A 24,006-nucleotide genomic window follows, 5' to 3' on the forward strand; every position below is an offset into this window, starting at 1 on the left:
TGACTTTCACGCGGCACTGATCTGAGTCCCTATTGTGGCCTCTCTCCATCATGCCCTTGGAAATTTTTTCAAAAGTTTTGGCATTTCGTCTTTTTGAACGAAGTTTTGCTAGCACTGAATCCTCTCCCCATATAGCGATCAAATCCAGTACCTCCTGTACGGTCCATGCTGGTGCTCTTTTTCGATTATCAGCCTGCATGGTTACCTGTGCTGATGAGCTCTCTGTAGTCACCTGTGCTCTCCACGCTGTGCAAACAGGAAATGAAATTCAAATGTTCCCGGGGCTTTTCCTGTCCACCTGGCCAGCGCATCCGAGTTCAGATTGCTGTCCAGAGCGGTCACAATGGTGCACTGTGGGATAGCTCCTGGAGGCCAATAACATCGAATTGCGGCCACACTAACCTTAATTCGGATTGACAATACCGATTTTGACGCTACTCCTCTCGTCGAGGAGGAGTACAGAAATCGAATTAAAGGGCTCTTTAATTCGAATTAAATGGCTTCGTTGTGTGGACGGGTCAAGCCTTAATTCGATTTAAAGCAGCTAAATCCGAATTAAAGTCGTAGTGTAGACCAGGCCTCAGAGTTGGTAAGACAACTCCCACCTGTTCATGCTCTCTGTATGTGTGTATATATATCTCCTCAATATATGTTTCACTCTATATGCATCCGAAGAAGTGGGCTGTAGCCCATGAAAGCTTACGCTCTAATAAATTTGTTAGTCTCTAAGGTGCCACAAGTACTCCTGTTCTTTAATCTGCATTAGCTATCTCAGTGTGAAAACATAAAAGAGGCAAAGCACTTTAGTTTCAACAAAAGGTAAACTAGGTGAGGTCAGCACTGCATCCTCCTGCCTGACCAATGCAAAGGAGAAACAGAACAGTTCATTTTAAAAAATGACTTTGGCCGCACAAATCAGTACATTTGTCATAATGAAGAACATGCCTGAAATGTATCACAACAAAAAACGTAGCATCCATAAAAGGCTGTGAACTTTAAATAGGCCATTAGAAGTATAAACAATGCAGTACAAAAATCAACATTGATGTATGCAATAAATGAAGTCCCAGAAGAGTAAGATGTGCACTTCTATGTGTGCAGGATGGGGGGTTACTCACACAAATAAGGTTTTAAAATCAATTTTCAGTTACAAGTGGTGGTGGGGATATCACATGTTCCCGGAAGTGCACAATGGCATCGAATGTTACAGGATTGTACAGCCATTCTAGATATATGGACCCTTTGGAAGGGGTAGCTGTAAAAGCATGAAGCTAGTACGCCCCAAAGGCTCAGACACAACAAGGTAATAAAAGAAAAACAAAATTTCTATATTTATGTATTTAAATTCTAGACTTTTGGGTGCATAACTCATGGGGTTTGAATTCTTGGGGTTGTCAATCAATCTTGGGTTTGTATATCTGTGCTTAGTAAATAATACCATACAAATTTCCTTTTGATAACCATTTTATACGAGACACTCTAAGGTCCTTAGGGACAGATTTTTAAAAGGATTTTGGCCACTAGTGGCATATTACAAAGTATCTAGGTGCCTTCAACCTTGAAACTTCTGGCCATTAGTGAGTATTTGGGAACCAAGTTCTACATACAAATGGGACATGGGATAAAGCACCAGGGTGCTGGACACAGAGACAAAATAGCAATTGGCTAAGGCAAGCCCCATTGGTGCATCAAAGCAAACTGAAGGAGTTTTGAGACCAGCCCATGAAATCAGTCAGCACTGAACTCAAATTACAATAGTGCAATAGAAACAGGAACTGTTAACAGTGTTACCCTGAGATGTGATTGTCAAGCTACTAGCAACTGTTAATATTTCCCATGATTGTTTGCTATTAAGAATATGAATTCCATGGCACAATGACGTCCCTCTGCACAATGTTAATGAAGTTTAGGATGAAGAGCTCTGAGTAATATAAATAATATTTTTTTAAAATGAACTAATTTAAAGGTGTGAGACTGCACAGACTGGATTCCAAGAGGAGTCCAACGCAGGGGACCAGGCACCCTGGCTAAGACACATTTATGAAGCGCTGGGCGGCTTTACCCAGACATAGAAACTGTGAACTGGATTCTTTTAAACACTAAAAGTAAGTACCTGTGACAATGATATTTTTTCGTGGCGGGGCTGTAAATATTTCCCTGGATCGAGTCTCCTTTAGCAGCTCAGTAGCATCTTACACAGGAGAGGGGCCCTGTCCAGGCTCTGCGATGCACTGGGCCTTTAAGGACACGGCCCTGGGAAATGGGAGCTGAGATCCTGGGAAGGGGGGCAGGAAAAGCCCCTCTGCCCCGCCCCCCTTATTTTTGCAACCACTGCAGCTGGCTCACCCCATCTGGGGGTCTTTCACCCCCTGCACTCCGGCTCCCACCCCCACTCAGTCCCCCCGCATGCCGCTGTCCCAGCCCCAGCACGGCCCGGCTCCCCCCGCCCCGCACACACCGGGAACGGGCGGCAGCTTTCCCGGGCCCAGGGCGGGAATCGCAGCCAGCTCCGCTGGGAGCAGCCTGGGGCCAAACCCCCCCTGCAGCCCGGGTGTGCTGGGGGGCGGGTCTCTCTTACCTTCCCTCCAAGTGGGGCCCCCTGGGGCAGGGGCCGGGCCGGGAAGGGCCCTGGCCAGGCTGGGGGCTCTGCCCTGGGAGAGGCTCCTGGGGAGCAGCGGGAAGGGCCCTGCTGGAGATTCCCCTCTCCCGGCTGCAGCCAGGGCTCCGGGCTCCCAGCACCAGCCGCCGGGGCTCGGGGATCTCGCTGGGAGCCAGAGTCACCGCAGCGGCTGCGAGTCATTTCCTGCTGCCGGGACTGACCCCCGCGATCGCTCCCCCCAGAGCCGCCTCCCAGCTGCTCCTGGGTCCTAGCGATCAACCCATCGCGCTGCAGCATCTCTGTGTCCGGCTTCTGTTAGACACATAGGCCTTGGCTATACTGGCGCTGTACAGCGCTGCAACTTGCTGCACTCAGGGGTGTGAAAACGCACCCCCCCCCCAGCACAGCGCTGTAAAGCGCCAGTGTAATCAGCGCCTGCAGCGCTGCACGCTCGCTCGCAGCGCTGCAAGCTATTCCCCTCGCAGAGGTGGAGTACCTGCAGCGCTGCGAGACAGCTCTCGCAGCGCTGGCGGCGTGACTACACTCGCGGCAGCGCTGTGAATCCCCAAGTGTAGCCAAGGCCATAGACTTTAAGGGCAGAAGGGACCATCACGATCATCTAGCCCAGGGGTTCTCACAACCAAATGTTTGGTGGCTTCAGAGTGCGGCCAGGAACTCTTGCTGGTGGCAGCTCAGACACTTTTTCCTAAAATACTTAATTAAGGTAAGCAGGGAAATAGTCCCGCTATTGTGAGGAATTTTCCTGGCTTATACACCCCCCGGGTGGAATCGAATAGCAGAAGGATCTGAGTCCTCGCTCCCTCTTCCTTCACCCAGAGCCTGCCTCACCTTGAGGACTCCCCTTCCACTCTCCTGTGTGGCAGAACCCTCGTAACCCCGACAAGGCTGGGCCCAGGATTCCTGAGGGGCTCGACTCCCAATCTTGTTGTGATCACTCAGGACAGGGGTGAGGATGGGCCCACTCCGGGGTGCTCTTTCCCCTCTGGATGCTTCCCTGACCTTTTCTCTGACCATTGCATAGAGTTCAGAACAAATACAATTTATTAAACAGCAAGTGATTAAAAAAAAAAAGGAAAAAATGGGAAAGGTGAAAGGAAAACACGTCACCCCGCTCTGTGGGATGAACCACAAACAGCGTCTCTGGAAAGCCAGAGCAGTTCAGTCTGTTCCTAGCATGTCCCAAGCCTCCTGCCCAGACCCTGGCTGTGCTGCAGGGATGCTACAGGTCAGACATGTGCACTGACGGTGGCCACACACTCTCAGGCTCTAGGTGGCAGGACCCTTCTTCCCAGCATCAGTCCTCTCCTGTCGGGGTTATGCTCCCCCTCCAAGTCTGGCCTGCAAGGACCCTTGGCTGGGGGCGTCTCCCTGCACCAGGCCTTCTGCCCAGGGTCCCCCTCGCTCTCCCCAGCTGCTCACAGCACCCGGCTCTGGACTGCTCCAGCCCCAGCTCCCCTCTGCCTCAGCACTGCTGCTGCTCTGCCTCCAGCTCAGCTCCCTGGGCTGCACCTCTCTGCTTCTGGCTGCTGCTGCTCTGCCTCCAGCCCAGCTCAGGCTGCTGCTCTCCCCTTAGCTCTGCCCTTCTCTGGCAGGCAGCTCCAGCTCATACAGAGGACGGGCTCCTGACTCCCTCTTTGGCCTGCCTGCCCTGTCAATGAGGCTGACCTACAGCAGTAGCCTCTCCCCATTGGCCCTGGGGACTGTCAGTCTCAAGGCCTTGATCTCTCATTGGCCCTTCCCCTGGCTTGTGGTACTGGGAGAGGGCCAACCAAAAAACTCCACTAAGTTTCAGTAAGGGGCCAACAGTCCCCTTATCCAGATACACATCAAAATCATTGTAATGTATTTATTGCTAGCTAGTAAGTCTGCCGCAGTGAAAAGTGATATTTGTATGTTTGTTCATATTTTTCACAGACTCTCAGCTAGCTACATGGGTTCCCAACTTGGTAATTTTTAAAAACCAGACATTCCAGCAGGAGTGCCAGAACCTCCCCTGCCCCGTCTCTTTCCCCTGAGATCCCACCCCTGCTCCCCCTCTTCCCCCAAGGTTCCACCCCCATCCACTCCTTTTCCCTCCCCCACCCCCTCGTCCCTTCCTGGGTCAGGAGTAACTTGCCTGTGGAGCTGGGGCTGGGAGCTGCAGCTGCCCGATGCAGGTAGGAGGCAGCCCCGACTGAGTAGGGGCTGGTGCGGGTGATGACCCAGTGCCTCTCTGGCTCTCCCCCTGCAGTAACTGAACTTTGGGTGTCCAGTCAGTAGATCTGACCGGACACTGTCAGATCCCCTTTTTCACTAGACTTTCCAGTCGAAAACCGGGCACCTGGCCACCCGAGTAGCACCTCACAGAATCTGGCAAGAACAGGGCTGATATTACAGAAACCCACATATCTAAGAAGTAGTAGGCAGTGACCATGCATGCAAACACATTCTAGAAAGGTGGTACCAGAACACCTCGATACCAGCACATTCCCCAAAGATAGGAGAAACACACTGACCCATCCTAAAGATAAGGCCAGGATGACAGCATAATGAATAGGGATGTTTTGATCAAACCAACATGTACAAGGCCCCTCATACGTCAGAGGGTGGCACTCTGGTAATGTCAGAAGAAATATGGAACTTGTTTGTATTGGTGTATAAAAATGTATCTCAGAGGAAGTGTCTTTTTCCCGCCTAGGGGGCAGTGGAAAGTCCCGCCACTGACTGAGCTGGGTCCATTCTTACGAGCATACATGCATTAGTGGTCCGGTAGAGTCTGCGAGATACTAGGACCATGCTTCATCGATAATAAGTCTAGGTGCCTTCATACCTTAACGGATTTTGTGGTCATTAGGCAGTTTGCTTGAGGTCTGCTGTGCTAGCTACCTGTGCAGAGCTGGGACGGCACGCTAACAGAACACACACACGCAGCCAAACATCTGATAACACAACACTGGTGACCCCAACCACTGATCTGGTAAGTAAGCAAGCTGTCCTCTGTAGAAGTTGTGATCTAACATGGCAGAAAACTACATGCTAGGGAACCCCCTTAGCCCCTTCGTAAAAATCCCCACAGTGTAATAAAGTATGGACATACTGGGTTGCTAGCAAAACAGGTCCATATGGATTTGAAAAATATAATGGGTAAGAAACATGTAATGGAATTTGTAAGCTAGGGCAGAGATTGAAATGTAGACTATTACATATTACATACTATAACCATGGCTATTAAATGGTTAAGACAACATGCCACAAAATTGGCGGGGCAAGTAACAGAAACCAAGAAAGTTAAGAGAAGCCACAAAGCCCTGGAATGCTCCCTCTCCCCTTGCATAGCAGCAAGCAGTCCAGAGACAGCAAGCACAGGAACAAAATAAAATATTGGAAACAGCTGTAAAAAACCTACAGAAAAGAGATGTGCCGTCCCCTGTTATAAATATTTGTGGTCAACAGCAGGCTTCAGGTAGCTCCCCTGTGCCTGAAGAATGGGGAGAGAAATGGAAAAAGGTGACCCTAGCAAAACTAAAAGATGAAACAGTGTCCACCGCATTGCAACCGCCACTGAGTGTATGATAAAAGCCAGGTTCCGGTAAAACCTAAACCTAGATTGGTGCTTGCCAGAAAGGGACAATTAAGTGCACAGGAGGGGAAAGTAGCAAACAATACTGTCACTGAATTGGTAAATCAGATGAAGTTAAAAACTGAATGGTTCACAGAGCACGTTAGGAGACAGGAGCTGTGACTCAGTGGCAGGGAAGTAAATAAAAAAGAATTTCAAAGTGAAAAACCAAGATTAAGTGGGTTAACACCTATAATTAATACATTAACACATGGAGCTGCCCAAAAACAGTTAACTGCAGCAAAAAAGGGCACTCCTGCAATCCATTTGGCATGCACACAAAAGCAACAGACACTGGGGGAACAAATTCAGATTTTACAAGAGCAGGTAACTACCCCCCACTCTCCTCTCAAAGCCAGGATAAAAACCAGGGGTGTGGTTCCCAGGTGTGCAGGTTCCCAACTACTTTGACCTGTGGAACCACACTCCGCACTCATATCTAAAAATAGAACCTTCTTTCTCAAATATTTTTACATAGTGGTTAAGTTTTTTCCTTTATATGCTTTCTCAGTTTGCTGCCTGTACTTTCAAATACCTTGATAGAGTTAATCTCTCTTGGCTCAGGTCTAGCTACCTTCCTAGGTTGCTCTTCACCCCCTCCTTCCCCCGCCTCTCCTCACTTTGGCTCTCTCTCTTTGTTTTAAAAGTTAAAAGTTATAGTTTTTACAGAAACCTCCAAAAGAGAAAGCAATTGAAAATAGAACAAAAACAACAAACAAAGAGAAAACAAGGTAAAAACTTTTACTTTAAATAAATCCAGTACATTATTTTGACCCTTCAGGAATGCCACAGCTGGAATTACTCCTAAACTTTCTTGAAAATATGGATGCCAAGCAAACGAAATGCAGACTCTGCTTCTAATCACTGACTAAGATTTGAAACATGGGCTTTCCTTATTTCCAGATAGCAGAGTTTTAAAATAAAGTTTGATATAAAGTAATAAAAATGCCTTAAGTTACTAAATTAATACAAAAAATGTGGCAAATAACTTATCATTTTTTATTACAAGTTTTAAATAGGTAATAACTCGCTTATTTATATGTTTAACCCTTTTGTTTATTTTTTATTTTTGTTTGCCTTATTTTGTATAGTTATAAATAGAATTCTGGCATACTTTGTTTTTAATTGTAAATTTGTCCTGTATATTTGCCTGTGTTGTATGTTGTGAATGTCATGTGACTACTTTTTATTTTGTTGCAACAAAAGTCAAATTTATACCCTTTTAAAAAAATATAAGTGGTACCACACTATTTTAAGACTATGGTTGGGGAATAACCATCATAGTACCATTTTTTTTAAAGTTCAACAAGGTCTCCGTTATAAATATATGTACATATATTTCTGCCTCAACAAATAATGCAATTGCAAACAAAAATAATTTTCTTTTATTAATCACAGTTTTGCTTTTCATTTTCATTTTCATTTTTTGTTCAAAGAAAGAGAAATATAAGGGGAAACCTCAATGTTAAGGTAATATTAACAAAATGTTAATTTCTTGTTTGGGTTTTTATAAACTTGTTTGTACTTTTAAATATAGTGATAAAAATGTCATAGCAAAAATGTTTAAACATAACAATTTATGCATAAAGCTAACCAAACAATTTCAACAGGTTTCCACCTTTTCAACATGCTTCCATATTTGTCTCCCAAACACAACCAAGTGTCAGAAAACTTTAATACCTTCAAATTATTTGCATTGACCTGTATTTAAAATTCATTTTGGTTTAATTTTTGTTCTCTTTTAAGCTATGTTTAAGGGAAGTAGTGGTTGCTAACATTTGTGCATCTAAACAGTTAACAAAAGTGAAATTGGCATCACAAGCAAATTAACTCTAAAAAGCTTAGTAAAAATTGTTACTAATTCTTTTGCTAAAACAAAGTGTTCAGCAAGGGAAAGCAATACACCTTCTCATGGAAGATTGTGAGCATCTATTTTAGCCATTAAGCATTACATTTAGCATAAAATATTAGGCCTTGACTACACTGAAAAAACACCCCCCTGAGCACAGTGAGTGCAGCGCTGTAAAGCACCAGTGTAATCAGTGCCTGCAGCACTGCACAGTCGCTCGCAGCGCTGCAAGCTACTCCCCTCAGAGAGGTGGAGTACATACAGCGCTGGGAGAGCTCTCTCCCAGCACTGGCGGTGCGACTACATTCGCGCTTCACAGCGCTGCCGCGCAGCGCTGTGAAGTCCCGAGTGTAGCGAAGGCCTTAGTAATGCACCTCAAGTGAAAATGAATGTCTACACAACAATTGCAAAAGTATAGCTTGTGTTATAAAAGACTTGGTCCCTATTACATTGTAAACACACTAAATTAATCTGTGTATTAAATTTGGGTTACTAAAAACAAGAGAAATGTAAAACAAAGAAACAAACAAAAAACCTTATTATGTTAACTACCTTAAGCTGTTTAAGGTTGCATCCCACAGACCAAAGACAGACACCAGAAGATATCACACCACAAAGACACCAGAAGATATCAGTATACAGTGAAGGAACCCCCAAGCATCAAGAAAAGAAAAACGAAGTGCTTTATAAATAAGAGACTGGTCAAATACACCTCAATCTACCATATATGGACAATTAAGTTGGCAATCACCCAAAACCATTGTCAGTTAAGTTAAACTTGGCTACTATGTAAAAGCAACTGTGTTAGTGCTGTATTGTTGTACATCATTTAGAATGTGCATAACATTGCTAAAGTGTTTAACCACCACACAGGTAAAAATTAACAAACTAATGCCAGCAAACAACATGAAGGCAAGGAAAAAACAAAGTGGTAAACAAACAAACAAGTTACATAATAACTACAATTTGGGTAAATAAATTGCCTGTTAGTACCAGTCATAATTTGGGTCAGTGACACTGCATCCTAACAGAGGCACATGTTATTCAAAACAATCTTGTTCAGTGTCTGGATACCAATACTAAATCCTGACACAGGAATACTTGCTAAATGAGTTACTGTCCCTTCAGTAGGTTATCTGAAAGACAGCATCCATAAAAAACAACTGGATCTATGTTAACTACTGGTGTATCACAGAGCAATGCAATCCATGGAACAGAGACGCTAGCAGTTCCTGTTTGCTGCCCAGCAAAGCTTACCCGAGGGTGACCACCAGCAGTAAGGGTAACCTATAACATAAATGGGCAGTACTGTGTAATAACTAAGACATTTATATATAAAGGCCTCATTTGTAGTGCCACTACTTCAAATTTCTGTTTTACTTCTCATATACATCATATTGTGGAATACACTAGAACAACGCCTATCCCAGTATTTCAAAACACTCTGCCTACTACTAATGATGAGACAGGTGATAACTGCAATTGCCGTAACAGGAGAGTGTGTTGCTACCTGTGGCACCAAAGTAAAAGGCCCAGAGTACAACATAAGATTGGAAAAAACATGGTTATGCTTGGATATAAGGTGCTGTCATATGTACACATACATACTATGCATATATACCCATATACGCTACAAATATATATGCCATATCCATATGCTTCATATATACACCTCTACCCCGATATAACGCTGTCCTCAGGAGCCAAAAAATCTTACTGCGTTATAGGTGAAACCGCGTTATATCGAACTTGCTTTGATCTGCCGGAGTGCGCAGCCCCGCCCCCCAGGAGTGCTGCTTTACCGCGTTATATCCGAATTCGTGTTATATCGGGTCGCGTTTTATAGGGGTAGAGGTGTATTAATTATTTAGGTGTGACTCTAAGGCTCAATGATAATACTACATGCCTCAGTCATGGTCCCAGGCCTAACATTCCCAGGCCCACTATAAGGGACTACAATCAACTGGAAAATAGAATCTGTCCATCAGTCGTACGAAGGAATGTGCAGACCAAGGGACAGATGGGACATGTATGGATGGATGGCAAAGTAAGGTGACCACATAACAGTGTTTACCCCACTGGGTCATCTTCAGTCCATGCATTATGCTTTTCCGGGACCATGGGTAAACATCCTCTCCATAAAAAGAGAAAAAGTGGAGGAATGTAGTAAGAAGAGGGCCTGAAACATAGGCCCGTGTATCAGAGGCCTCGTATGAGGCCTGAGCTAAAGCAGTCAAAACTTGGCTGATATAAAGCAACATTACGTTGTGAGCAAGAGGCAGGCCCTGCTCACAGAATCTGGCAAGGACAGGGCTGATATTACAGAAACCCACATACCTAAGAAGTACTAGGCACAGGCCATGCACACAAACACATTCTAGAAGGGTGGTACCAGAACACCTCGAGACCAGCACATTCCCCAAAGATAGCAAGAACACACTGACCCATCCTAAAGATAAGGTCAGGATGACAGCATGATGAATAGGGATGTTTTGATCGAACCAACATGTACAAGGCAATGGGTGGCACCCTCATACGTCAGAGGCTGGCACCCTGGTAACGTCAGGAGCAATACGGAACGTGTTCGTATTGGTGTATAAAAATGTATCTCAGAGGAAGTGTCTTTGTCCAGCCTAGGGGGCAGTGGAAAGTCCCGCCACTGACTGAGCTGGGTCAGTTGTTACGAGCATACATGCATTAGTGGTCCAGTAGAGTCTGCGGGATACTAGGACCATGCTTCGTCGATAATAAACCTGGCAGGGTGCCTTCGTACCTTAACAGATTTTGTGGTCATTGGGTGGTTTGGTTGAGGTCTGCTGTGCCAGCTACCTGTGCAGAGCTGGGACGGCACGCTAACAGAAAACACACACACGCAGCCAAACGTCTGGCAACACAACACCCATCATAATGTGGGAGGGCCACTGGGTCCAAAGTTGAGTGAATGGCATTGTGAGGTTATAGCATCATTCAGTCAATTTCAGCCCTGGCACCGACCAGCTGTCAACATCACTCACTCAGTTTTGGCCGTGTTCCTCCCACCCTCCTGCCTGAAATGGGGGTGAGCCTAAACCAAACCTGAGTGGGTAGCAAACACAGCTACTTCTTACCCCTGTTGTGGGGCAGACTCCTGAGGGCCCCCTCCCGCCCCTTGCCAATGAACAGAGCCTCAGACTCATTCCTAGGTTGCATGTGCCTTAATCCAGCCTGGACTTCCCTTGATCCCTCCAGGATGGGGGTCTGGAGGGGAGGGGAGTGGGGGGAGTTGATTCAGTAGCTGTTGTGTCCAGAGGGGCCTGGGCCCTGCTCAGAGAGAGGAGGCCACGCTCCATCTCTCCGTTTTTTTCATCCTGGGTCACGAGCCGCTGCCTTCTCCATTAGGATCTGGGAGACTGAACTGAGCTAGGCCAAAAATAAATCCGAATATTGCCTGGTTCTCGGATAGCACTTTTCATCAGTAGGCCTCACAGCCCTTTTACAAAGCACTCTATTATCATTCCTACCCACAACTGCTCCACCTAGGTTCAAAAAAATGCCTCCCCGGGCGGATTGACTCTTCTTTCATGGGAGACAGGCAAATGGGAAATGCCAGTGAGGGGACTTCCCTTGCAGATTTCAAATTTTCCCCACAGACCCATAGAAGAGTCTGAAAACCTAAAGAACTGGCAGCTCTGGCATGACCCTAAGAGCCCCTCAATGGCAACTGGAAAAGGGAACATCGTTCTATGACAGCAACGCCTATCAGGCCTGACAAACTCACTACACCTAATGCATTGCTTTCATAGTGTTTACCCACAATGGGTCACGCGAGGTCTCTAATAAAGGCTCATGTCACACTGTTCCTCGGGATCATTACAAGAAGTGTGGGCAGATGATCTTTAAGGAACTATGTTTATATACTGGAAAATACGTTTTAACGTCTGAATCAAAGCAGGGTTGACAAACAAGTTTTGCCAGACAAAGGGATATCTAATCATCTGCCTCCCACGGTTCATATGTAAATTAAGACTTGTAGGTGTACACAGTTGAAGCCCAGTTTGCATATAGGACCAACAGAAAGAGCACACTGGAGAAGAATCAATGGGAGGGAGGTACACTTCAGCAGTTTACTGGACTATACCTGGGGGACAAGAACCGCACACTGCAATCCCTGAGGAAGCAAACAGGAGAGCATGTTTTGCATTCATGAAAAGGGGGATCTCAGCGATGGTAACTGTTGACCCGGGGAGAATGCTTTAGCCATGGGTTTTACCTGTTAAAGTCAAGCTCCTGGTATAGCTTGTGATTGATGTGTAACCAGTTGGTCTTATTGCTTGATGATAAACTCCTGTTTGTTTTCACTAAAACTGTATCTCAGTGCTGTGATGTTATATTGGCGCTGATCCTCAATTGAATGAAACAAGCTCGTATTGTCCCTTTGGGAACAGCTTACCTGGGAATTTCTAAATGTCCAATGGAAAGGGGCTGGATGCTACAGAAGGACATGTTAGAGCAGCTCGAGGACGAAGTTTCGCCTAGTGTTAACCTGCAAAGCAACGTAAGGACTGGCAGAGCCCTGGGGAGTTTGGGTGGGGAGATAAAAGGCTGGGGGTGGCAGGGAACTGACACCCAGTTAAGCAGAAGCACTTCCCCCTCACGCTGAGGCATGGGGGGTGGGGGGATAACAAGGAGATTCACAGTCCAGGGCACCCTGGGAAAATGTCACAGCCGGATCCTGTAGTATGTGGAGTGCAGGGATGGCAAAATAAAACCTCCAAGAGGCTTCCCAGACTGCTGCTTTGTCCATTAAAGACCCCCCGCCCCCGCCACATTATTCAAGACAAGGGACACTGGGAGTTTGAGAAACTAAATTCTACTTTATTCTTTTCAAAGCAAGAAATAAAAGCTAAATCCCCACCACCATCCAAGGCCCAGCTCAGCACGGTGCGTTTCAGCCCCAGTCCAGCACGTGGCTACTCCAGCTGTACATGTGCCCCAGGGAAAGAGGAACAAGTTAAACTTGGTAGAAAAACACTCACAATCCATGAGAGAGGTATTTGCCCTCCCTCCTCCTCTCAGCAATGGGGAGACGGGGACTCCTCTCCCCATTAGACCTCTTGGGGCATCACTGGTAGCCCTTCAGAGTTCAAGGATGACTTCACCCAGCACTCGTAGGACATTTCCTCGCTCTCTGGGAGATGTGCAGTGAGTTCACAGTTCTCAGACTCAGCTCTCTGGATCACAAGAGCAAACAGTGCCCTTTCAAGGCCTGGCCACCCACCCACCCATGCTCTCCCCATCCTGAGCATATCTCAAATCTCTGCAGGGATCAGGCAGTAACTTCCTTCCCTGTTTCAGGCTCTACCTCTCAGAGTGCGTATCCAGCACTCGCCCTCAGTGTTTTTGTTGATAGGTACTAAAAATTGTCATTGTTCAAAGAACAAGAAAATCTCATGACAAAGGCTAGGGAAACGTGAAAAGAAAATCAGAAAGGGCTATTTTGGCAAACGATCATTTGTCTTTTGAAGTCCTCAATAAATCTGAGCTCCATTCTCTCAAACTAATCTGATATCAAATATGTGACAGAACAGCCTTTGGGAAAGAGACAAAAACGCACAATGCAGAGTGGGCTACAAACCACTTTCCCATTCATAAAGTGAAATCCCAGAGAATCTTAAAACTCAAAATCTGGAGAACAATTTTACACATTTCCTTCTGAACAGGCTAAACCTGCTTTTTTCAAAAAAAAGTTGATAAAAGTTTTAGCATCATCATAATAAAAGAAAAAGGAAAAAAAGACAAACCTAACCAAAAACATCCTGTCTACAAATGATCTGGATTTGGCTGGAAAAACTCCAGATGCCACTTTACCAATAAATGGAGGTTGGGATTGAAGCTGATACTGTGCTTTGGGGTTCATTTGAATTCCCCCTTCAGGAATAAGCAACAGAGGGTCCTGTGGCACCTTTAAGACTAAACAGAAGTATTGGGAGCATAAGCTTTCATGGGTAAGAACCTCACTTCTTCACATCTGAAGAAGTGAGGTTCTTACCCACGAAAGCTTATGCTCCCAATACTTCTGTTAGTCTTAAAGGTGCCACAGGACCCTCTGTTGCTTTTTACAGATTCAGACTAACACGGCTACCCCTCTGATACTTGACACCCTTCAGGAATGTGGCATTTTCTTCGCCAGCCCTCAAGGACCTGATTGAGGATCAAAAAAAATCAAACCCTGATTCGTAAGCATGCTGGGCAAAGCACACTGTGGTAAATGTGGTAAATGACACACATGAAGGTGGAGGGGTAGAAAGGGAAAACGATAAACTCTCCACGGTTTGGGCAGAGGCTGCTCTGTCAGAGAAGACGTGTGAGGTTGATGCGGGCAGGAGGGAATCCCCTGGACTCACCCCGTCCCTCTCAAATAACAGAGAAGGTAAAACACCACATTATTTTACTGTCCCTGCTCCAGCTCTTTTAGAATCTATTGAATGCTGGTGTATAAGGGAGAAACAGCACAAAATAATTAAATGCTTTTCAGCATAACCTGGAGCAGTGTGAGGTTGTCTGGGAATGAGACAATCTCACTCCATAGGGGGCACTTAGTGACTCTAACAATCACTTTGCTCATGGGGGTTGGAATAAACTGCTCAGGGTCAGTCTAGACTAGAAAAAGGGGAGGAGGAACAAAGGAGACGCACTAGCTAATCCCAACCACTTCCCCTGCCTTGCACAGATACTCGGAAGCTGATATTATCACTCCCAATTTTTCCCCTCACTGTAAGGCAGAGATTTCTCTAAAGTCACCCCGCAAGCTGCTGGCAGAGTTGGGAATAGAACTTATGTCTCCTGAGTCCCAGGCCAGGGCTCTATCCACTAGGAAACACTGCTTCCCTCTCAGAGGCTGATACTGCAGTAGCAGAGGTGGGAAATCCAGGCTTCCAAGAAAAGGCCCTGTGAAAACCAGGCTCTGATAATGGTGCTGTCTGAATACAGAGGAGGCAGGGAGAAGGGCAGAGGGGGAGAGTGATGAGAGGCAGCACCTCGCTACCCCTCTGCTCTCCCTCACCTCTTATCCCATGATCCCCAAACACTCGATACCTCAGCACCCAGCTCCCCCTGCTTCCCAGCTCCACTAGCCCCAACCATTCAATCCCCAGTTCCCTTCCCAAAACCCATCCTCCTGGTCCCTCAATATTTGATTTGAAGCCCTGGGGGATTCGGAGAGTGGGGGAGTTACTAGCCCCCAGGGACACTCGCCCTGCAGGGGACAGCTCCAGGTCAGTGGGGGAGCCCAGCCCAGGGGCTGGTGGAAGATGGGGGATGGGGACAGGGGTCGAGAGTGAAGGTGAGGCCTGGCCCAAGTGTCCTTCTCCTCATCTCCATGGCAGGGGGATCCCGGCTGGGAGGGGAAGGGAGAGGGGGGAACTTCAGCCAGGCAGAGGGAGCGGCTGGAGGAGTTTCTCTCTCTGCCTTCCCCCACCTGCGGCCCATCAGCTCAGCAGCCAGGGCTGCAGCAGGGAGGAGGGGCTGATCAGGGCTTCTCCTCCTCTGCTTGGGGTTTACTAAGACCAGGCAGAGCCAGAGGGTCACTGACCAGCTGATGCTCGGCTGCTGCTGGATCCTCACCCCAGGGATGGGCAGTTGGGGCCTTGGGAGCCAAGCGCCCCTGATGTGTGTGGGAACGAGGAAATGGGTTTGTCACCATGGCTGGCCCTAGTCAGGGGACTGAGAGAATTTCCCTGCTGTGTGGAGAAGTCTCTGATGTCCAACATGGTGTTAGCTCCACTTGGAGCATTTTCCCCCCTGAAAATATCTCAGAGGTTTCTTCCCTGTGCGGATTTGCTGATGCCTGATACTCCGGGAGCACCAAATGAAGCTTCCCCCACATTCAAGGTCTCTCTGTTGTGTTGATCACTGATGCGGGAAGTCAAATTGAATCTTTTCCTGCAGTCAAGCAATTTCTAGGGTCTCTTACATCATTGTGCATTCCCTGATGTTTGGTAATCGCTGAGCTCTTACTGAAGCTTTCCCCACACTCAAGGCATTTATATGGTCTCTCTCCCATGTGGATTCTTCCATGTTTAATAAGGTGTGAGCGCTGAACAAAAGTTTTCCCACATTCCAGGCATTTATGGGGTTTCTCTCCCGTGTGGATTCTCCTATGTTGAGTAAGGTGTGAGTGCCGACTGAAAGTTTTCCCACAGTCTAAGCATTTATGGGGCTTCTCGCCTGTGTGGGTTTTCTGATGTGTATTAAGGCCTGATTGGAAACGGAAACTTTTCCCACACTCAAGGCATTTATAGGGTTTTTCTCCTGTGTGGATTCTCCCATGTTCAGTAAGGTATGAACTTTGGCTAAAACTTTTTCCACACTCAAAGCATTTATAGGGTTTTTCTTGTGTGTGGATTCTCCCATGTTTAGTAAGGTATGAACTTTGGCTAAATCTTTTTCCACACTCAAGGCATCCATAGGGTCTCTCTCCCATGTGCAGTCTCTGATGGGCCATACGGAGTGACCGCTGACTAAAACTTTCCCCACACTCGTGGCATTTAAAGGATGTCTCCCCTGTGAGCACTCTCTGGTGTATAATAAGTAGTGACTTCTCAATAAAGCTTTTCCCACAGTCCAAGCATTTATGCGGTCTCTCTTCTGTGTGGATTCTCTGATGACTAGTAAGATTTGTTTTGTCAATGAAACTTTTCCCACAATCAAGGCATTTATAGGGTTTGTCACCTGTGTGGGTTTTCTGATGCTTAATAAGGTGTGACCAAAGAATGAAATCTTTCCCACACTCATAGCATTGAAAGGGTCTTTCTCCCATGTGGATTCTTCCATGTTTAGTAAGGGATGAACTTCCAATAAAACCTTTCCCACACTCGAGGCATTTATAAGGTCTCTCTCCTGTGTGCAGTCTCTGGTGTATAGTTAAATATGGATTCCTACTGAAGCTTTTCCCACAGTCTAAGCATTTATACGGCTTCTCTCCTGTGTGGGTTCTGTGATGTGCCATAAGCTGTGACCTCTGATTAAATCTTTTTCCACACTCAAGGCATTTATAGGGTCTCTCTCCTGTGTGCAGTCTCTGGTGCGTAATAAAGTTTGACTTCTCACCAAAACTTTTCCCACAGTCCAGGCATTTATGGGGCTTCTCTCCTGTGTGGGTTCTCCAATGTCTAATAAGGAATGCACTAAAACGGAATCTTTTTCCACAGTCAAGACATTTGTAGGATTTCTCTTCATTGTGACTTTTCTGCTGGACTGTGGCTTCCTTGGGATCCTTGCATCCTCCACCACCTTGAATGGATTCATCTAGTTTCTTCTTGGGATAGTTTTCCAGCTGCATCTCTGATCTGTGTCGATCTCCCCAGACATTTCCCTGCTCCAAGCACTGGGAAAAATTCCCTTCAGCTCTCAAAAACGTCCCCTGTGTTTTCACTTTCCCAGGACCGTCCTGCTGCTGATTCTCCTCCTTGCTCTCACTCACTGTCCTATCACCTGCTGGGAGAGAGAGAATCCAGACAGGAGTCACTGCCTGTGCCGGGGAGAAAGGACAGAAAGGGGAATAGTAAAGAGGGAAAACACAACACAGTGACTGTGGGGGAGATGGAGACACTGGATTCTGCCGCCACATCCCACCCAAACACTCCCAGGGAAGTAAAAACAGGGAGGAAATTCCCAACAGGTAACAGGATGGGTGGGAAGCCGTGACTGATTTTGCCTTGATGATACAACACCTGCTGACTGCAGCCCTCACCTGGGTGAGATGGGGCGGAAGTGAGGGCTCTCACTCACAGCACATTTTTGAAAGTCCCAGATTTTTTCTTCAGTCGCCAGATGTTTATATCTCAGTTTCCCTGATTCCTCACCTGAGTGGGTGCCTCTTGGGCTCTTCCTTTCTTCGGAGGCCTGGAGATCCGGGATCCACGGCTGTTCCCCTCGCTCCAGCCGGGCGATCAGGTCAGGTTTGGGAATGGGGAATCCTGCGTAGGGGGTGAAATCAGGCAAGGTCAGGAGTCTTACGGAGTATTTGTCACAAGAAACATTCCCTGAGTTTTACCTGACCCTATATGGGACTGTGGTAACTCCTTTGTGAGCAGCAGGCATTGGGGGTGGGGGTGTTGTCACACCCTCACTAGGAGTTCTCAGGGTAGATGCGCTCTGGGGGACTTTCTGGGACACGCAGCTCTGGTGTTAAACTCCTGCCTATTTCCAAACCAGCACATAGGTGCTGGAACTAGCGGTGCTGGGGGAGCTGCCGCACCTCCTGGCTTGAAGTGGTTTCCATTATATCCAGGGTTTACAGTTTGGTTCAATGGCTCTCAGCACCCCCACTGTACAAACTGTGCCAGCACCCCTTGAGCCTGCAGCACCGAGAGCCCTCCCCAGGGATGGAGCTAGTCCCAAGAGGGCCAGTGAATGGTGTGTGAAGGAGAAATAATACAGGCAGGACAATCCCCTGCTTCTGGCCCCTTAAAGGCTGGAGAGATGGGGATGAATTAACCTGTCCATTAGGCTTCTGACTCTTCTGTTCCCTCGAATTGCAGATGGAGATGAAAGTCTCTCACAATGGAGCTGTGGACGATGTGACCCTTCTCCTCAAATCTAACTGACCATGGAAGAATCTGACCAGAGTCAGACACGCAGACCCCATAACTTCTAATAACCAAGGTGCCAGAAATCCCTTACCCAGCGAGGTCACCATCTCGTAGTTCTCCTGCATGACGTCCCTGTACAGGGCTCTCTGAGCGGGGTCCAGCAGAGCCCCCTGCCCCTGGGTGAAATACACAGCCACCTCCTCGAAGGCCACCGGCATCTGAAACAACAAGAGTCCCCCACTCAGTGCCTGCTGCCCCAGCCACAATCCCACTAGTCACAGGGGAGCAGGTCCAGAAAAGCAGATTCCTGCCTCCACCCTAATCAGAGCAGCCAGGAGGCTTCAGGGGGTGGGGAGAAGGTGTGAGCTCTTTGTCTCCCCACAGCAGATGGAGCAGGGCAGGGTCTTCTCATTTCCCACACATCTGCGAGACACAGGCTGATACGGGAAGCAGAGCTCGGAGCCAGGACAGGAATCCCCACAGTTTCCCGTCGTATTTTACAGCAGCATCTGGGTAGTGAGTTTAGGCTCCAGCACTGGGAGTCTGGTCAGTTTTCCCAGCCCTGCCCATGGGGGTGTTTCCTGTTTCAGAAATGGGGAAATGTTCCCCCTGCCAATCGGCCTATTTTAGAAAATCAGGCCCAGTTTCAATGTGTCCCAGAGGGTATATCACATGTTGTGTCTTTCCTGCCCCTCCCCCCCTACAGCACCCCCTCCTGCAACTCCCTGAAAATCCCCTACCTGAGCTGGCTCCATCACAGCCATTTCCCTTCCCTGTCTCCTGGAAGATGGGACGATCTGAAGCGAAATGTGGACGTGATTCCTCAGCCTGTCAAGGCGAGAAGGACGATGGGGGAGGTTTCAGAAGGGGCTTGAGTCCATTTCACACCCCGATTCCCCCCAGGCTCTCTCCCTGCAGACAGACGCTCTGGACTCTGCTGTGCTAGGAAAACCCTCAGTCACTTTATTACAACACAGACCCGGGCCCTCCCACCAGCACTGAACCCCCTGAGACACTTTTAAAACCCTCCCAGGGACAGAGTCTCTAAGACAAAGTCTAGAAAAGAGCAGAATCAAAGGAGCCACTTTGGGGGATCCCCCCTGACATTGGCCCCGAGGGCAGCAGGTCCCCCCAGCAGCACGGTGACTCGGCCAGGGTAGGAACTGGCTTTTCCTCTTTCCGTTCCTCCCCTTGTTCCCAGGAGAGTCAGTCGGCCCCGGGGGATGCACGGAATGGATCCCGGCAGGGCTGGGAGCTGGGAACCTCCCTCCCCACTTCTTGCTCCTGCTGCTCCTTTCGGTCTCACCCCTCCCCTTCCTGTCTCCTTCCCTCCCACCTCTGCCTGGGAGAACTGGTGACTGTCCTGTTTCCATGGGCGTTTCCTCTCCAGGGTGAGCCTGGCTGTGTCACTGGGGGCAGCAGCTTGGGGACCCACAGACTCATGGGGAACCCCCTCCCCCTCCGGTACAAACTCACCAGCAGGTCCCTGAAAGGGGCCCTTTGTGCAGAGTCACTGTCCTTCCCAGCCCAAGCCCTTTCCCTCAGTTCTCTCTCCTCCCTGCAGGCTTCAGCTCAGGAGTTGGTGTGGGAAAAGCCCAGGGTTGCCCTAGGGGGCTAGTTGCAGCCACCAGGGGAAGTCCCCATCTTGGCTGGGCACAGAGAGGACTTTAATGAAGGTCTCTCCCCAGCACAGACCCCACTGGGGGAGCAGCAGCTGCTCAGTCTGGGCTCCAGGATCACAAGGGAGGAGGCATCATCAGGGGACCCAGGAAGCTCAAATAACTCCAGGGCTCGAATATCATGAGCAGAGAGAGACAGACAGACACCAGCCTCCTCTGCCTTAGCAGTAACCAGAGGTGCCCCCACATGACTGAGCCTCCCTGGGCTGCCCCCGCAGATCCCAGGCACAGTTCAGCAGCTGCAGATTTCATTTGCCCACCAGGACTCACACCGGAACAGAACCAGAGAACCAGTTTGAACCGGTATTTTTTAATGGAACTGGAACCAGACTTGAACCATAATTTTTCTCTTACTCAGTCAACCAGAATCTGAGTCGAACTTGAGGGGGGGAGGGGGGGAGGGGAAGTCTACTAGTTAAAATAAAGCTTCAGCAATTTTTCAGCTCAATATTTGACAAAATAAAATAAAACTTACTCTGATCTCACTCATTATAAAACAAGACAACTAAACAACACCAGGCATGTGATTGCTACCAAAACGGCCTGTCCCAGTAGGAGAAGAGAAGGGGGCAGTCCACATTAACTCTTCAAGCCCAAGGAAAAAAGCTGCTCAATTCTTCTTCCCCTTACACAGGCCTCCTCTCACCCGCCCGCCCCCCTTGGGGCTGCTCCTCCCTCCAATTATCCCACCTGAGGCAGGCCCCATGCCTCAAATTCAGTTCCCCACACTGAAGCAAGCCACATAGTATATGGAGCTATACCTATCTCATAGAACTGGAAGGGAACTCGAAAGGTCATTGAGTCCAGCCCCCTACCTTCACTAGCAGGACCAATTTTGCCCCAGATCCCTAAGTGGACCCCTCAAGGATTGAACTCACAACCCTGGGTTATCTCGCTCCCAAACACCGCCTCCCCCTTCTGGGGCACTACCTGGTAATAGAACCATTTTGGGGTGTCTTGAACTGGAAATGAACACACTGACTGCCACTGAACCCGAACCAAACCCCAATTCCACTCCTTGCGGCTCACAGTGTCTCTGGTTGGACACCGAATCCTGCTCTGAAATCAGACCAGCCCCTGTTCAGTCCTGTCAACCCAGGAGTCAGACCCCCCCAAATGATGAGATTGTCTTTAAACACAAATATGGAATTGGGAGCAGAGTGTGTGTGGGGGGGGGGCGAGGGAGGGGTTCTGGGTGGACATTTGCCTTGTAAATTCTCAGTCCTTCAGGGGAAGTCTCCTACTTGCCCCCATCCCTAGGTTGATCACCTTTCAAAAAGCAAAAGCAGGACACATGCAGAAGCCCTGCCCCCTCTATGGCCCCACCCTCTGCCCCCAAGGTACCACTCCCCTGATACGCCTCTTTCCCCTGAGGCCCCGCCCCCTGGGCAGGCCAGAATGGACTAAGAGCTTCCACCACTGTGGGGAGTCCCAGGCCTCCACCTCCCCTGCGCAGGGAGCTGGGGTGCCTGAGAGCAGCCCCTGGCCTGTGTACCCACCCCACAGGGCACGCTGCCCAGGGCAGCTGAAGGGTCTGGGTTCCCCACTGCAGCCTTGGTGATGCTTATTATGGCTCGGAACTAGCTTCTGGCCTGGCCAGTGGGCAGGACCTTGGAGAGGAAGGGGAAAGAGAAGGAGCATCTCAGCCCCACCCACAGGGAACAGGCTGGCGCTGCCCCGAGCTTTGGGCAGGCGCAGAGCCCTGGCACAGGGAATCCAGGACAAATGGTGTACTGGAGTCATTCAGCCTAGGGAGATATCCTGTCTCCTAGAACTGTCCAGCCCCCTGCCTTCACTAGCAGAACCAAGTACCGATTTTGCCCCAGATCCCTAAGTGGCCCCCTCAAGGATTGAACTCACAACCTTGGGTTTAGCAGGCCAATGCTCAAACCACTGAGCTATCCCTCCTCCCTCCAGGGACTGGGACTTGAACTCTGCATTTTGGGACCGTCCTGCCCAGCCCCCACTGTTGGTTTGGCCATTTGTAGTGGAATAAATCCCCACTGGCTGCTGGGCAGGGCAGCCCCCTCACCCTCCCTTACCTCATGGGGTGGGGAAGCTGCTACTGTATCGCTCCCCACCCCTCTGTCTTATTCCTGCCCCTTGGCTCTCCCTTCCCCAGCCGGGTCTCCTCTTGCAGTCTCCCTCCAGCCTCCCCCCCACACACATCCCCCCTTTCCCTTGCAGTGACCCCCACTTACATCTTCCCTCTATTCCAGCCTCTTTCCCTCAGTCTCATAATCCCCTTCCTGCCACAGCCTGATTCCCAGGCATCGCCCCATCCTCCCTTCAGTGCAACCTCTGCCCCTGTCCCCCCCCATCCCATCCTGCCCTGGATCCCCCTTCACCCGCCTCCTGTCCCCTCACGCCTCCCTGTTCTCCACTCTTGCCGATGCCCCCTGCCCCTTGTCTGCCCCCTTCCGGCTCCCACCCCCTTCTATCCCGCCCCCTCCCTCAGGTGTGGCTCCCCCCGCCCCACACACACTGGGAGCTGGCGGCAGCTTTCCCGGGCCCCGGGCAGGGAATCGCAGCCAGCTCCGCTGGGAGCAGCCTAGGGCCAAACCCCCCACCCTGCAGCCCAGGTGTGCGGGTCGGAGGGGGAGCGGGTCTCTCTTACCTTCCCTCCGAGCGGGGCCCGCAGGGGCCGGGCCGGGAAAGGGCCCTGGCCAGGCTGGGGGCTCTGCCCTGGGAGAGACTCCTGGGGAGCAGCGGGAAGGGCCCTGCTGGAGATTCCCCTCTCCCGGCTGCAGCCAGGGCTCCGGGCTCCCAGCACCAGCCGCCGGGGCTCGGGGATCTCGCTGGGAGCCAGAGTCACCGCAGCGGCTGCGAGTCTCTTCCTGCTGCCGGGACTGACCCCAGGGATCGCTGCCACCCAGCTGCTCCTGGGTCCTAGTGATATCCGAACACTGTGCTTGGCCTCTCTGTGTCTGGCTTCTGTTAGAATCATAGATTTTACTGTCAGAAGGGATCATCACAAATCGATTATCTAGCCCAGGGGTTCTCAGACCAAATTTTTGGTGGCCTCAGAATGCAGCCAGCAGCTCTCGCTGGTGGCCGCTCTGACACTTTTGCCTAAAATACTTACTTAAATTTAGTAAAAACCATTAGATGTGCACATAAGAAAGTGGGGGAACAGTCCCGCTATTGTGGGGAACTTTCCTGGCTTATACACCACTCTGGTGGAATTGGCTAGCAAAAGGATCTGAGACCTCGCTTCCACTCCCTTTACCCAGAGACCTGCCTAACCTCGAGGTCTCCCCTTCCACTGTTCTGTGTGGCAGAGTTCTTGTAACCCCAACAAGGCTGGGCCCAGGATTCCTGTGGGGCTCAACCCCCAACCTTGTCATGGTCACTCAGGACAGGGGCTAGGGTGTCCCCAGTCCAGGGTACTCTCTCCACTCTGGAAGCTTCCTTTACCTCTTCCCTGACCATTGCATAGAGTTAAGAACAAATACAATTTATTAAACAGCAAGTAATAAAAAAAAATTAAGGAAAAAATGGTAAAGGTGAAAGGAAAACACATCACCCCGCTCTGTGGGCATGGGAGAACCACAACCAGCGTCTCTGGAATGTCAGGGCAGTTCACAGTCTGTCTCTCACATGTCCCAGGCCTCCTGCCCAGGCCCTGGCTGTGCTGCAGGGATGCTGCGGGTTGGACACATGCTCTACTGGTGGCCACATGCCTTCAG

At 49.2% G+C, this 24,006-nt stretch overlaps 1 pseudogene; it reads right to left on the minus strand.

Moving 5' to 3' along the window:
- Positions 1-13,151: 13,151 nt before the first annotated feature.
- On the minus strand, positions 13,152-19,402 carry LOC135887388 (zinc finger protein 260-like; annotated as a pseudogene).
- Positions 19,403-24,006: the final 4,604 nt, after the last annotated feature.

The sequence above is a fragment of the Emys orbicularis genome, chromosome 13, assembly GCF_028017835.1.
Source record: "Emys orbicularis isolate rEmyOrb1 chromosome 13, rEmyOrb1.hap1, whole genome shotgun sequence".
Taxonomy (NCBI): Eukaryota; Metazoa; Chordata; order Testudines; family Emydidae; genus Emys; species Emys orbicularis.